Source organism: Lissotriton helveticus, chromosome 12 (assembly GCF_964261635.1).
Source record: "Lissotriton helveticus chromosome 12, aLisHel1.1, whole genome shotgun sequence".
Lineage (NCBI taxonomy): Eukaryota > Metazoa > Chordata > Amphibia > Caudata > Salamandridae > Lissotriton > Lissotriton helveticus.
Window position 1 is genome coordinate 132227303 of NC_136073.1, and position 15424 is coordinate 132242726.

The 15424-nt window shown below is 41.0% G+C and overlaps 5 non-coding genes across 5 annotated transcripts; all 5 read left to right on the plus strand.

The window, feature by feature from the left end:
• Positions 1–323: 323 nt before the first annotated feature.
• TRNAS-AGA (transfer RNA serine (anticodon AGA)) lies at positions 324–405 on the plus strand. Its single transcript has one exon. It is a non-coding gene; the product is annotated as a tRNA-Ser (tRNA).
• Positions 406–3259: 2854 nt separating this feature from the next.
• On the plus strand, positions 3260–3341 carry TRNAS-AGA (transfer RNA serine (anticodon AGA)). The gene has a single exon. It is a non-coding gene; the product is annotated as a tRNA-Ser (tRNA).
• A 2845-nt stretch (positions 3342–6186) lies between these two features.
• Positions 6187–6268, plus strand: TRNAF-AAA (transfer RNA phenylalanine (anticodon AAA)). Its single transcript has one exon. It is a non-coding gene; the product is annotated as a tRNA-Phe (tRNA).
• A 4585-nt stretch (positions 6269–10853) lies between these two features.
• Positions 10854–10935, plus strand: TRNAS-AGA (transfer RNA serine (anticodon AGA)). The gene has a single exon. It is a non-coding gene; the product is annotated as a tRNA-Ser (tRNA).
• A 2856-nt stretch (positions 10936–13791) lies between these two features.
• On the plus strand, positions 13792–13873 carry TRNAS-AGA (transfer RNA serine (anticodon AGA)). Its single transcript has one exon. It is a non-coding gene; the product is annotated as a tRNA-Ser (tRNA).
• The last annotated feature ends 1551 nt before the right edge of the window (positions 13874–15424 follow it).

Sequence of the window (15424 nt, forward strand, 5' to 3'; positions counted from 1 at the left end):
TTCAAGTAAAAAAGATAAAGCACTTACAAAGGAGCCTCAAATACTCAAAGATGGTAGACTTCTGTAATATGGGCCATAGACTAAAAGCAGCACGAAAACAGAGTGCAATAGGGTCCCAAAAGCTTGAGTGCCACATGAGAGTATGCATGAAAGCCTATCCTTTTCCAAACTAGAGATATACTCATGCAATTTTTGTTTTTAGGAGAGAATGTGCCTGCTGAAAAAAACATTATTTTAAAAAAGTGCATTGCAGAATACCAGGAATTTGCAGTGGGACTCCTTGAAAACTTTCATACAGATTATTTGCACAAAACTTACAGTCAGTTGTTGTGGCCGAGTGGTTAAGGCGATGGACTAGAAATCCATTGGGGTCTCCCTGCGCAGGTTCGAATCCTGCCAACAACGAGAAACTTTTTAACATCGTCTACAATTTCAGAAGCTAACCTTTAGAATTTCTTCCATGCCAGTTTTATAAATAGGTGGCTTATTTTGGTGTCACTATTGCCCTTTCACATATTTATTATCGCTACCCCTTTCATATCTTTGCTATAACTCTCGTCCTACATTAGCGCTGGTGCAAACACTTCAAATTATTATACCCTGGCTCTCTCAGTCATACCATTCATGCACTTGAAACTTACTTTACCAATAAAAGAAGCAAATAGAAAAATAAAACAAAAGTGCTTGCTGGATTAGGCAAACACACTTCATAAAACTGCATTTGCTTTTCTATTCTCCCCGTGTTACAAGCTTAACTGCTCCCTGTGTAATTTCTCTTAGCCTGCTGTCCCAGAAGAGATTTTTATCTACAGGCTCTTTCCGTGTTTTTTTCCTAGTCTTTCTTTCCCTTTTCTTAGATTTGTAACTGTTCCTTTATGTGCTCTATTTAGGCGCCATTAATCTCATTTGAGCTCCTTGTACCTGCTGCTGTTTTCTCCACACCTCATACTGCCTTTTCCCTCTTTCTCTCTTTCTCTGAGGTTGGTGGCTACTTTCCAAAGCTTCTGATGCCCCAATGTTCCTTCATCTTGTTGTCAGACGTGAATTGGAAAAGCAACCAAATTAACAAGCCTTTACCACTCATACATGGCAGAGGTTTATACTTTAATTCAATGAGCTAAGAAAAGCGTGTTGTGGGGCCCCTACGAGCCATGGTGCTTGCTTCATCATAATTAGGCACGCAGTCATTAGCCACAGCTCTGATCATGGGTCACTGAGGTCAGTTTCAATAATTCCTCAAAAACCTAACCATGCAGTCCCCCCTAACTGTGTAGTTATCTTGCTTTACTGCTGTTTGTGTGATTAGCTGGGAGGAGCTCATGGCAGCATCCTCCCTATAAAAGTGTAGATGGACCGCTCCTTAACTTTTTCTTGCTTCACATACAGATGGCTTGAGGAGGTACAGGGGAGATGCAGGTCTACTAGACAGAATAGAAGATCTGCGCCAGGTAAGTTTCTCTGCATTGGTGTCCCATCACAGGCCCACAAGTGTATGTGTGATCTTTGACTCTTGTCAGTTCACAAGCAGGCGACCAGGAAACAGTTTCAGCCTATCAACCACTGAGGAGACAAAGCCTTTGTATAAGGAATGAGGAAGCAATGAACACATTCAGCCTATCACAGGAGTTCCCTGAGTGTTCCGAATTATAAATTCTCCATGTCACTGTATGTTATTGAGCCCAAGTAGCTCGCCGTGATCGTATAGTGGATAGTACTCTGCGTTGTGGCCGCAGGAACCTCGGTTCGAATCCGAGACATGGCATTGTGGTTGGCAATGTAACGGCAGTTGGGTTTTTCTTTTACAGAATTACCAAATGTACCAGTTGTTTTTGTAAAATGTCTATTAAAAACAGATCCTTTAAAATATTTAAACGATCTAACGACAAATTATTTAAACACACGTGATTATAAGATGTAGCTATATTGTACCTACTGACATAATTTATCGTTCTTGAACCTATTTGCGGTGGGGGAATGGAGCTCTCCCCCATGCCAATCAGAATGCAGATGAATGCAGTTGCAGTTGAGTGACCTGTGTTGTGGCTGTCTAGAAGGAATGCACAAATGTAGCTGTCTCGCAGCCCAATCCAGACGTCAGTTGGAGACAGGTTTTCAGGCAAATAGAGCAGTAGGTGCAGAGAAATGCTCACTCTCTAAAAATTGCATTTATAAAATAGTAAAGTTAAATCCAACCTCACCAGTAAATAGGATTTATCAATAAATAAATAAAGCTTCTCCTCTGTGATATGAAATTACCCCCCAAAAAGTATAAGGGAATACCCAATGCTAACCTATGAGAGGGGCAGACCTCACAGTAGTGAAAAATGTAATAGACTGTTTGGTACTACCAGGACATGCAAACTACCACAGTACATGTCTTACCTTTTACTTACATAGCATGATGCCCCTAGGACTACCTAGGGCCTACCTTTTGGTTAATTATATGTAATAAAATTGGAGTTTAAGGCTTGGCAAGTAGTTTTAAATGGCAAGTCGAAGTGGCAGTACACTGCAGCACAGGCACTGCAGTAGCAGGCTTGAGACAGGTTTGAAATGCTACTTCTTTGGGCGGCACAATCAGTCCCTGGGTATATGGTATACCACTTTACAAGGGGCTTTCAAGTCAATTAAATCTGTCAGTCAGGTATACTCCAATTACTCACATGATTAGGGAAGAAGCATGTGCACTTCAGCACTGATTAGTAGCGATAAAGTGATCACAGTCCTAAGGCCAACAAAAAGATACAGCAAAATGTGTAGGTGAAAAGCAATAAGGTAGGGTTGAGGCCATCTTAAGAATGCAAGGTCTAACAAAAACAAACTAATGATAACATGAGTAAAACATCAGGTTTCTCTACGGCATTTGGTGAGACAAGTGTGCCTTCTTTTATCTTCCATAAATGCAATCTTTCCCTGACCCCTTTATTATATAGCTCTTCAAGTAAAAAAGATAAAGCACTTACAAAGGAGCCTCAAATACTCAAAGATGGTAGACTTCTGTAATATGGGCCATAGACTAAAAGCAGCACGAAAACAGAGTGCAATAGGGTCCCAAAAACTTAAGTGCCACATGAGAGTATGCATGAAAACCTATCCTTTTCCAAACTAGAGATATACTCATGCAATTTTTGTTTTTAGGAGAGAATGTGCCTGCTGAAAAAAACATTATTTTAAAAAAGTGCATTGCAGAATACCAGGAATTTGCTGTGGGACACCTTGAAAACTTTCATACAGATTATTTGCACAAAACTTACAGTGAGTTGTTGTGGCCGAGTGGTTAAGGCGATGGACTAGAAATTCATTGGGGTCTCCCCGCGCAGGTTCGAATCCTGCCAACAACGAGAACCTTTTTAACATCCGCTACAATTTCAGAAGTTAACCTTTAGAATTTCTTCCATGTCAGTTTTATAAATAGGTGGCTTATTTTGGTGTCACTATTGCCCTTTCACATATTTATTATCGCTACCCCTTTCATATCTTTGCTATAACTCTCGTCCTACATTAGTGCTGGTGCAAACACTTCAAATTATTATACCCTGGCTCTCTCAGTCATACCATTCATGCACTTGAAACTTACTTTACCAATAAAAGAAGCAAATAGAAAAATAAAACAAAAGTGCTTGCTGGATTAGGCAAACACACTTCATAAAACTGCATTTTCTTTTCTATTCTCCCCGTGTTACAAGCTTAACTGCTCCCAGTGTAATTTCTCTTAGCCTGCTGTCCCAGGAAGAGAATTTTATCTACAGGCTCTTTCCGTTTTTTTTTCCTAGTCTTTCTTTCCCTTTTCTTAGATTTGTAACTGTTCCTTTATGTGCTCTATTTAGGCGCCATTAATCTCATTTGAGCTCCTTGTACCTGCTGCTGTTTTCTCCACACCTCATACTGCCTTTTCCCTCTTTCTCTCTTTCTCTGAGGTTGGTGGCTACTTCCAAAGCTTCTGATGCCCCAATGTTCCTTCATCTTGTTGTCAGACGTGAATTGGAAAAGCAACCAAATTAACAAGCCTTTACCACTCATACATGGCAGAGTTTATACTTTAATTCAATGAGCTAAGAAAAGCGTGTTGTGGGGCCCCTACGAGCCATGGTGCTTGCTTCATCATAATTAGGCACGCAGTCATTAGCCACAGCTCTGATCATGGGTCACTGAGGTCAGTTTCAATAATTCCTCAAAAACCTAACCATGCAGTCCCCCCTAACTGTGTAGTTATCTTGCTTTACTGCTGTTTGTGTGATTAGCTGGGAGGACCTCATGGCAGCATCCTCCCTATAAAAGTGTATATGGACCGCACCTTAACTTTTTCTTGCTTCACATACAGATGGCTTGAGGAGGTACAGGGGAGATGCAGGTCTAATAGACAGAATAGAAGATCTGCGCCAGGTGTGTTTCTCTCTATTGGTGTCCCATCACAGGCCCACAAGTGTATGTGTGATCTTTCACTTCTGGCAGTTCACAAGCAGGCGGCCAGGAAACGGATTCAGCCTATCAACCACTGAGGAGACAAAGCCTTTGTATAAGGAATGAGGAAGCAATGAACACATTCAGCCTATCACAGGAGTTCCCTGAATGTTCCGAATTATAAATTCTCCATGTCACTGTATGTTATTGAGCCCAAGTAGCTCGCTGTGATCGTATAGAGGTTATTACTCTGCGTTGTGGCCGCAGCAACCTTGGTTCGAATCCGAGTCACAGCATTGTGGTTGGCAATGTCACGGCAGTTGGGTTTTTCTTTTACAGAATTACCAAATGTACCAGTTGTTTTTGTAAAATGTCTATTAAAAACAGATCCTTTAAAATATTTAAACGATCTAACGACAAATTATTTAAACACACATGATTATAAGATGTAGCTATATTGTACCTACAGACATAAATTATCGTTCTTGAACCTATTTGCGGTGGGGGGGATGGAGCTCTCCCCCATGCCAATCAGAATGCAGTTGCAGTTGAGTGACCTGTGTTGTGGCTGTCTAGAGGGAATGCACAAATGTAGCTGTCTCGCAGCCCAATCCAGACGTCAATTGGAGACAGGTTTTCCGGCAAATAGAGCAGTAAGTGCAGAGAAATGCTCACTCTCTAAAAATGGCATTTATAAAATAGTAAAGTTAAATCCAACCTCACCAGTAAATAGGATTTATCAATAAATAAATAAAGCTTCTCCTCTCTGATATGGAATTACCCCCAAAAAAGTATAAGGGAATACCCAATGCTAACCTATGTGAGGGGTAGACCTCACTGTAGTGAAAAATGTAATAGACTGCTTGGTACTACCAGGACATGCAAACTACCACAGTACATGTCTTACCTTTTACTTACATAGCATGATGCCCCTAGGACTACCTAGGGCCTACCTTAGGGGTTAATTATATGTAATAAAATTGGAGTTTAAGGCTTGGCAAGTAGTTTTAAATGGCAAGTCGAAGTGGCAGTACACTGCAGCACAGGCACTGCAGTAGCAGGCTTGAGACAGGTTTGAAATGCTACTTCTTTGGGCAGCACAATCAGTCCCTGGGTATATGGTATTCCACTTTACAAGGGGCTTTCAAGTCAATTAAATCTGTCAGTCAGGTATACTCCAATTACACACGTGATTAGGGAAGAAGCATGTGCACTTCAGCACTGATTAGTAGCGATAAAGTGATCAGAGTCCTAAGGCCAACAAAAAGATACAGCAAAATGTGTAGGTGAAAAGCAATAAGGTAGGGTTGAGGCCATCTTAAGAATGCAAGGTCTAACAAAAACAAACTAAGGATAACAAGAGTAAAACATCAGGTTTCTCTACGGCATTTGGTGAGATAAGGGTGCCTTCTTTTATCTTCCATAAATGCAATCTTTCCCTGACCCCTTTATTATATAGCTCTTCAAGTAAAAAAGATAAAGCACTTACAAAGGAGCCTCAAATACTCAAAGATGGTAGACTTCTGTAATATGGGCCAAAGACTAAAAGCAGCACGAAAACAGAGTGCAATAGGGTCCCAAAAACTTGAGTGCCACATGAGAGTATGCATGAAAGCCTATCCTTTTCCAAACTAGAGATATACTCATGCAATTTTTGTTTTTAGGAGAGAATGTGCCTGCTGAAAAAAACATTATTTTTAAAAAGTGCATTGCAGAATACCAGGAATTTGCTGTGGGACACCTTGAAAACTTTCATACAGATTATTTGCAAAAAACTTACAGTCAGTTGTTGTGGCCGAGTGGTTAAGGCGATGAACCAAAAATCCATTGGGGTCTCCCCGCGCAGCTTTGAGTTCTGCCAACAACGAGAAACTTTTTAACATCGGCTACAATTTCAAAAGTTAACCTTTAGAATTTCTTCCATGTCAGTTTTATAAATAGGCGGCTTATTTTGGTGTCACTATTGCCCTTTCGCATATTTATTATCGCTACCCCTTTCATATCTTTGCTATAACTCTCGTCCTACATTAGCGCTAGTGCAAACACTTCAAATTATTATACCCTGGCTCTCTCAGTCATACCATTCATGCACTTGAAACTTACTTTACCAATAAAAGAAGCAAATAGAAAAGAAAAAAAAAGTGCTTGCTGGATTAGGCAAACACACTTCATAAAACTGCATTTTCTTTTCTATTCTCCCCGTGTTACAAGTTTAACTGCTCCCTGTGTAATTTCTCTTAGCCTGCTGTCCCAGGAAGAGAATTTTATCTACAGGCTCTTTCCGTGTTTTTTTCCTAGTCTTTCTTTCCCTTTCCTTAGATTTGTAACTGTTCCTTTATGTGCTCTATTTAGGCGCCATTAATCTCATTTGTGCTCCTTGTACCTGCTGCTGTTTTCTCCACACCTCATACTGCCTTTTCCCTCTTTCTCTCTTTCTCTGAGGTTGGTGGCTACTTTCCAAAGCTTCTGATGCCCCAATGTTCCTTCATCTTGTTGTCAGACGTGAATTGGAAAAGCAACCAAATTAACAAGCCATTACCACTTACACGTGGCAAAAGTTTATACTTTAATTCAATGAGCTAAGAAAAGCGTGTTGTGGGGCCCCTACGAGCCATGGTGCTTGCTTCATCATAATTGGGCACGCAGTCATTAGCCACAGCTCTGATCATGGGTCACTGAGGTCAGTTTCAATAATTCCTCAAAAACCTAACCATGCAGTCCCCCCTAACTGTGTAGTTATCTTGCTTTACTGCTGTTTGTGTGATTAGCTGGGAGGAGCTCACAGCAGCATCCTCCCTAAAAAAGTGTAGATGGACCGCTCCTTAACTTTTTCTTGCTTCACATACAGATGGCTTGAGGAGGTTCAGGGGAGATGCAGGTCTAATAGACAGAATAGAAGATCTGCGCCATTTGTGTTTCTCTGCATTGGTGTCCCATCACAGGCCCACAAGTGTATGTTTGATCTTCGACTTCTGGCAGTTCACAAGCAGGCGGCCAGGAAACGGTTTCAGCCTATCAACCACTGAGGAGACAAAGCCTTTGTATAAGGAATGAGGAAGCAATGAACACATTCAGCCTATCACAGGAGTTCCCTGAGTGTTTTGAATTATAAATTCTCCATGTCACTGTATGTTATTGAGCCCAAGTAGCTCGCCGTGATTGTATAGTGGCTAGTACTCTGCGTTGTGGCCGCAGCAACCTCGGTTTGAATCTGAGTCAAGGCATTGTGGTTGGCAATGTCACGGCAGTTGGGTTTTTCTTTTACAGAATTACCAAATGTACCAGTTGTTTTTGTAAAATGTCTATTAAAAACAGATCCTTTAAAATATTTAAACAATCTAACGACAAATTATTTAAACACACATGATTATGAGATGTAGCCTTATTTTTGTTTTTAGGAGAGAATGTGCCTGCTGAAAAAAACATTATTTTTAAAAAGTGCATTGCAGAATATCAGGAATTTGCTGTGGGACACCTTGAAAACTTTCATACAGATTATTTGCACAAAACTTACAGTCAGTTGCTTTGGCTGAGTGGTTAAGGCGATGGACTAGAAATCCATTGGTGTCCCCCCGCGCAGGTTCAAATCCTGCCAACAACGAGAAACTTTTTAACATCGGCTACAATTTCAGAAGTTAACCTTTTGAATTTCTTCCATGTCAGTTTTATAAATAGGTGGCTTATTTTGGGGTCACTATTGCCCTTTCACATATTTATTATCGCTACCCCTTTCATATCTTTGCTATAACTCTCGTCCTACATTAGCGCTGGTGCAAACACTTCAAATTATTATACCCTGGCTCTCTCAGTCATACCATTCATGCACTTGAAACTTTTTTTACCAATAAAAGAAGCAAATAGAAAAATAAAACAAAAGTGCTTGCTGGATTAGGCAAACACACTTCATAAAACTGCATTTTCTTGTCTATTCTCCCCGTGTTACAAGCTTAACGGCTCCCTGTGTAATTTCTCTTAGCCTGCTGTCCCAGGAAGAGAATTTTATCTACAGGCTCTTTCCGTGTTTTTTTCCTAGTCTTTCTTTCCCTTTTCTTAGATTTGTAACTGTTCCTTTACGTGCTCTATTTAGGCGCCATTAATCTCATTTGAGCTCCTTGTACCTGCTGCTGTTTTCTCCACACCTCATACTGCCTTTTCCCTCTTTCTCTCTTTCTCTGAGGTTGGTGGCTACTTTCCAAAGCGTCTGATGCCCCAATGTTCCTTCATCTCGTTGTCAGACGTGAATTGGAAAAGCAACCAAATTAACAAGCCCTTACCACTCATACATGGCAGAGCTTTATACTTTAATTGAGCTAAGAAAAGCGTGTTGTGGGGCGCCTACGAGCCATGGTGCTTGCTTCATCATAATTAGGCACGCAGTCATTAGCCACAGCTCTGATCATGGGTCACTGAGGTCAGTTTCAATAATTCCTCAAAAACCTAACCATGCAGTCCCCCCTAACTGTGTAGTTATCTTGCTTTACTGCTGTTTGTGTGATTAGCTGGGAGGAGCTCACGGCAGCATCCTCCCTATAAAAGTGTAGATGGACCGCTCCTTAACTCTTTATTGCTTCACATACAGATGGCTTGAGGAGGTACAGGGGAGATGCAGGTCTACTAGACAGAATAGAAGATCTGCGCCAGGTGTGTTTCTCTGCATTGGTGTCCCATCACAGGCCCACAAGTGTATGTGTGATCTTTGACTCCTGTCAGTTCACAAGCAGGCGGCCAGGAAACAGTTTCAGCCTATCAACCACTGAGGAGACAAAGCCTTTGTATAAGGAATGAGGAAGCAATGAACACATTCAGCCTATCACAGGAGTTCCCTGAGTGTTCAGAATTATAAATTCTCCATGTCACTGTATGTTATTGAGCCCAAGTAGCTTGCCGTGATCGTATAGTGGTTAGTACTCTGCGTTGTGGCTGCAGCAACCTCGGTTCGAATCTGAGTCACGGCATTGTGGTTGGCAATGTCACGGCAGTTGGTTTTTTCTTTTACAGAATTACCAAATGTACCAGTTGTTTTTGTAAAATGTCTATTAAAAACAGATCCTTTAAAATATTTAAACGATCTAACGACAAATTATTTAAACACACATGATTATAAGATGTAGCTATATTGTACCTACTGACATAAATTATCATTCTTGAACCTATTTGCGGTGGGGGGAATGGAGCTCTCCCCCATGCCAATCAGAATGCAGAAGAATGCAGTTGCAGTTGAGTGACCTGTGTTGTGGCTGTATAGAGGGAATGCACAAATGTAGCTGTCTCGCAGCCCAATCCAGACGTCAATTGGAGACAGGTTTTCAGGCAAATAGAGCAGTAAGTGCAGAGAAATGCTCACTCTCTAAAAATGGCATTTATAAAATAGTAAAGTTAAATCCAACCTCACCAGTAAATAGGATTTATCAATAAATAAATAAAGCTTCTCCTTTCTGATATGGAATTACCCCCAAAAAGTATAAGGCAATACCCAATGCTAACCTATGAGAGGGGCAGACCTCACAGTAGTGAAAAATGTAATAGACTGTTTGGCACTACCAGGACATGCAAACTACCACAGTACATGTCTTACCTTTTACTTACATAGCATGATGCCCCTAGGACTACCTAGGGCCTACCTTTTGGTTAATTATATGTAATAAAATTGGAGTTTAAGGCTTGGCAAGTAGTTTTAAATGGCAAGTCGAAGTGGCAGTACACTGCAGCACAGGCACTGCAGTAGCAGGCTTGAGACAGGTTTGAAATTCTACTTCTTTGGGCGGCACAATCAGTCCCTGGGTATATGGTATACCACTTTACAAGGGGCTTTCAAGTCAATTAAATCTGTCAGTAAGGTATACTCCAATTACACACATGATTAGGGAACAAGCACGTGCACTTCAGCACTGATTAGTAGCGATAAAGTGATCAGAGTCCTAAGGCCTACAAAAAGATACAGCAAAATGCGTAGGTGAAAAGCAATAAGGTAGGGTTGAGGCCACCTTAAGAATGCAAGGTCTAACAAAAACAAACTAAGGATAACATGAGTAAAACATCAGGTTTCTCTACGGCATTTGGTGAGACAAGTGTGCCTTCTTTTATCTTCCGTAAATGCAATCTTTCCCTGACCCCTTTATTATATAGCTCTTCAAGTAAAAAAGATAAAGCACTTACAAAGGAGCCTCAAATACTCAAAGATGGTAGACTTCTGTAATATGGGCCATAGACTAAAAGCAGCACGAAAACAGAGTGCAATAGGGTCCCAAAAACTTGAGTGCCACATGAGAGTATGCATGAAAGCCTATCCTTTTCCAAACTAGAGATATACTCATGCAATTTTTGTTTTTAGGAGAGAATGTGCCTGCTGAAAAAAACATTATTTTAAAAAAGTGCATTGCAGAATACCAGGAATTTGCTGTGGGACACCTTGAAAACTTTCATACAGATTATTTGCACAAAACTTACAGTCAGTTGTTGTGGCCGAGTGGTTAAGGCGATGGACTAGAAATCCATTGGGGTCTCCCTGCGCAGGTTCGAATCCTGCCAACAACGACAAAGTTTTTAACATCGGCTACAATTTCAGAAGTTAACCTTTAGAATTTCTTCCATGTCAGTTTTATAAATAGGTGTCTTATTTTGGTGTCACTATTGCCCTTTCACATATTTATTATCGCTACCCCTTTCATATGTTTGCTATAACTCTCGTCCTACATTAGCGCTGGTGCAAACACTTCAAATTATTATACCCTGGCTCTCTCAGTCATACCATTCATGCACTTGAAACTTACTTTACCAATAAAAGAAGCAAATAGAAAAATAAAACAAAAGTGCTTGCTGGATTAGGCAAACACACTTCATAAAACTGCATTTTCTTTTCTATTCTCCCCGTGTTACAAGCTTAACTGCTCCCTGTGTAATTTCTCTTAGCCTGCTGTCCCAGGAAGAGAATTTTATCTACAGGCTCTTTCCGTGTTTTTTTCCTAGTCTTTCTTTCCCTTTTCTTAGATTTGTAACTGTTCCTTTATGTGCTCTATTTAGGCGCCATTAATCTCATGTGAGCTCCTTGTACCTGCTGCTGTTTTCTCCACAAGTCATACTGCCTTTTCCCTCTTTCTCTCTTTCTCTGAGGTTGGTGGCTACTTTCCAAAGCTTCTGATGCCCCAATGTTCCTTCATCTTGTTGTCAGACGTGAATTGGAAAAGCAACCAAATTAACAAGCCTTTACCACTCATACATGGCAGAGGTTTATACTTTAATTCAATGAGCTAAGAAAAGCGTGTTGTGGGGCCCCTACGAGCCATGGTGCTTGCTTCATCATAATTAGGCACGCAGTCATTAGCCACAGCTCTGATCATGGGTCACTGAGGTCAGTTTCAATAATTCCTCAAAAACCTAACCATGCAGTCCCCCCTAACTGTGTAGTTATCTTGCTTTACTGCTGTTTGTGTGATTAGCTGGGAGGAGCTCATGGCAGCATCCTCCCTATAAAAGTGTAGATGGACCGCTCCTTAACTTTTTCTTGCTTCACATACAGATGGCTTGAGGAGGTACAGGGGAGATGCAGGTCTACTAGACAGAATAGAAGATCTGCGCCAGGTGTGTTTGCCTGCATTGGTGTCCCATCACAGGCCCACAAGTGTATGTGTGATCTTTGACTCTTGTCAGTTCACAAGCTGGCGGCCAGGAAACAGTTTCAGCCTATCAACCACTGAGGAGACAAAGCCTTTGTATAAGGAATGAGGAAGCAATGAACACATTCAGCCTATCACAGGAGTTCCCTGAGTGTTCCGAATTATAAATTCTCCATGTCACTGTATGTTATTGAGCCCAAGTAGCTCGCCGTGATCGTATAGTGGATAGTACTCTGCGTTGTGGCCGCAGCAACCTCGGTTCGAATCCGAGACACGGCATTGTGGTTGGCAATGTAACGGCAGTTGGGTTTTTCTTTTACAGAATTACCAAATGTACCAGTTGTTTTTGTAAAATGTCTATTAAAAACAGATCCTTTAAAATATTTAAACGATCTAACGACAAATTATTTAAACACACGTGATTATAAGATGTAGCTATATTGTACCTACTGACATAAATTATCGTTCTTGAACCTATTTGCGGTGGGGGGAAAGGAGCTCTCCCCCATGCCAATCAGAATGCAGATGAATGCAGTTGCAGTTGAGTGACCTGTGTTGTGGCTGTCTAGAGGGAATGCACAAATGTAGCTGTCTCGCAGCCCAATCCAGACGTCAATTGGAGACAGGTTTTCAGGCAAATAGAGCAGTAAGTGCAGAGAAATGCTCACTCTCTTAAAATGGCATTTATAAAATAGTAAAGTTAAATCCAACCTCACCAGTAAATAGGATTTATCAATAAATAAATAAAGCTTCTCCTCTCTGATATGGAATTACCCCCCAAAAAGTATAAGGGAATACCCAATGCTAACCTATGAGAGGGGCAGACCTCACAGTAGTGAAAAATGTAATAGACTGTTTGGTACTACCAGGACATGCAAACTACCACAGTACATGTCTTACCTTTTACTTACATAGCATGATGCCCCTAGGACTACCTAGGGCCTACCTTTTGGTTAATTATATGTAATAAAATTGGAGTTTAAGGCTTGGCAAGTAGTTTTAAATGGCAAGTCGAAGTGGCAGTACACTGCAGCACAGGCACTGCAGTAGCAGGCTTGAGACAGGTTTGAAATGCTACTTCTTTGGGCGGCACAATCAGTCCCTGGGTATATGGTATACCACTTTACAAGGGGATTTCAAGTCAATTAAATCTGTCAGTCAGGTATACTCCAATTACACACATGATTAGGGAAGAAGCATGTGCACTTCAGCACTGATTAGTAGCGATAAAGTGATCAGAGTCCTAAGGCCAACAAAAAGATACAGCAAAATGTGTAGGTGAATAGCAATAAGGTAGGGTTCAGGCCACCTTAAGAATGCAAGGTCTAACAAAAACAAACTAAAGATAACATGAGTAAAACATCAGGTTTCTCTACGGCATTTGGTGAGACAAGTGTGCCTTCTTTTATCTTCCATAAATGCAATCTTTCCCTGACCCCTTTATTATATAGCTCTTCAAGTAAAAAAGATAAAGCACTTACAAAGGAGCCTCGAATACTCAAAGATGGTAGACTTCTGTAATATGGGCCATAGACTAAAAGCAGCACGAAAACAGAGTGCAATAGGGTCCCAAAAACTTGAGTGCCACATGAGAGTATGCATGAAAGCCTATCCTTTTCCAAACTAGAGATATACTCATGCAATTTTTGTTTTTAGGAGAGAATGTGCCTGCTGAAAAAAACATTATTTTAAAAAAGTGCATTGCAGAATACCAGGAATTTGCTGTGGGACACCTTGAAAACTTTCATACAGATTATTTGCACAAAACTTACAGTGAGTTGTTGTGGCAGAGTGGTTAAGGCGATGGACTAGAAATTCATTGGGGTCTCCCCACGCAGGTTCGAATCCTGCCAACAACGAGACCCTTTTTAACATCCGCTACAATTTCAGAAGTTAACCTTTAGAATTTCTTCCATGTCAGTTTTATAAATAGGTGGCTTATTTTGGTGTCACTATTGCCCTTTCACATATTTATTATCGCTACCCCTTTCATATCTTTGCTATAACTCTCGTCCTACATTAGCGCTGGTGCAAACACTTCAAATTATTATACCCTGGCTCTCTCAGTCATACCATTCATGCACTTGAAACTTACTTTACCAATAAAAGAAGCAAATAGAAAAATAAAACAAAAGTGCTTGCTGGATTAGGCAAACACACTTCATAAAACTGCATTTTCTTTTCTATTCTCCCCGTGTTGCAAGCTTAACTGCTCCCTGTGTAATTTCTCTTAGCCTGCTGTCCCAGGAAGAGAATTTTATCTACAGGCTCTTTCCGTGTTTTTTTCCTAGTCTTTCTTTCCCTTTTCTTAGATTTGTAACTGTTCCTTTATGTGCTCTATTTAGGCGCCATTAATCTCATTTGAGCTCCTTGTACCTAGGGTGACCAACCGTCCGTAAATTTCACGGACAGTCCGTAATTTGGACCTGGCGTCCGTTGTCCGTCAGGATTCCTTTTACGGACGCCTTTTGTCCGTAATTTTGGAGAGGCCTCTTCTCCCTGATGGCCGCCTAGCCCTCCTCCTGGAGCACAACATGAGCAGCCCCACGCCGCCCATTGTCATTCTGTATGTCGCTGATTGCCACTTACAGATGACAATGGATCAGTCTGGGCTGATAAAGCATGTGGCAGCCTCTTCCTGCCACAGTTTAGGGCAGCGCATTCTGTCAAACAGAAGAAATGTGCAAACACGCCAGTGCTGCTATGTGAGAAACCAGTTTGTTCAAAGAAGCTGGTGAAAAGTTGATATAAAGGGGCTGGAGTTCTTTCAGTCTCATTATTTTAGAAAAGTGCACTTTCAATATTATATTCAACGAAGCCATGGTTGCTGCATTTTCATTTTATGCAACTAACAACCATTGCCAAAGCCAATAGCCTTGGCTTGTAGTTGGTGTAATGATACTTGCTGTATTATATATCTGGATTTAATGACAGAAACAACATAATACCACTCAGGCGGAACACTATGCTAAGAACAGATTTTTATATTGGGTGTTTTAAGTCACGACCTTAATTACATCAAACGCCCCCTTTAGAGAGGACCCTCTTTTTTCACCCTGCTTAAAGCCCTGTAAAAACACCATGTCACAGTAACCTCATAGCATGGCACTGAGCATCATGCATGACTCATGACTTCCACTTTTTCAGACTGCCTATGTACAGGGGCATAATGACCCACCCCACCCCTTGCTTCAGGAACTACAGCAGGATGAATTTCTTGATGGGCCTCTTCTGTATGCAACTCTGCAGACAGAGGCTCAGCTCATAATTAATATGAAAATGTGAGTGAGTGAGCAAGTGAAGGGATGGGTGGATGGCTGGATGGATTAGTGAAAGGGTGAATGGCTAAATGAAAGGATGAGTAGAAGGATAATGAGCGAAAGGACGGATGGATGAGTGAAAGGGTGGAT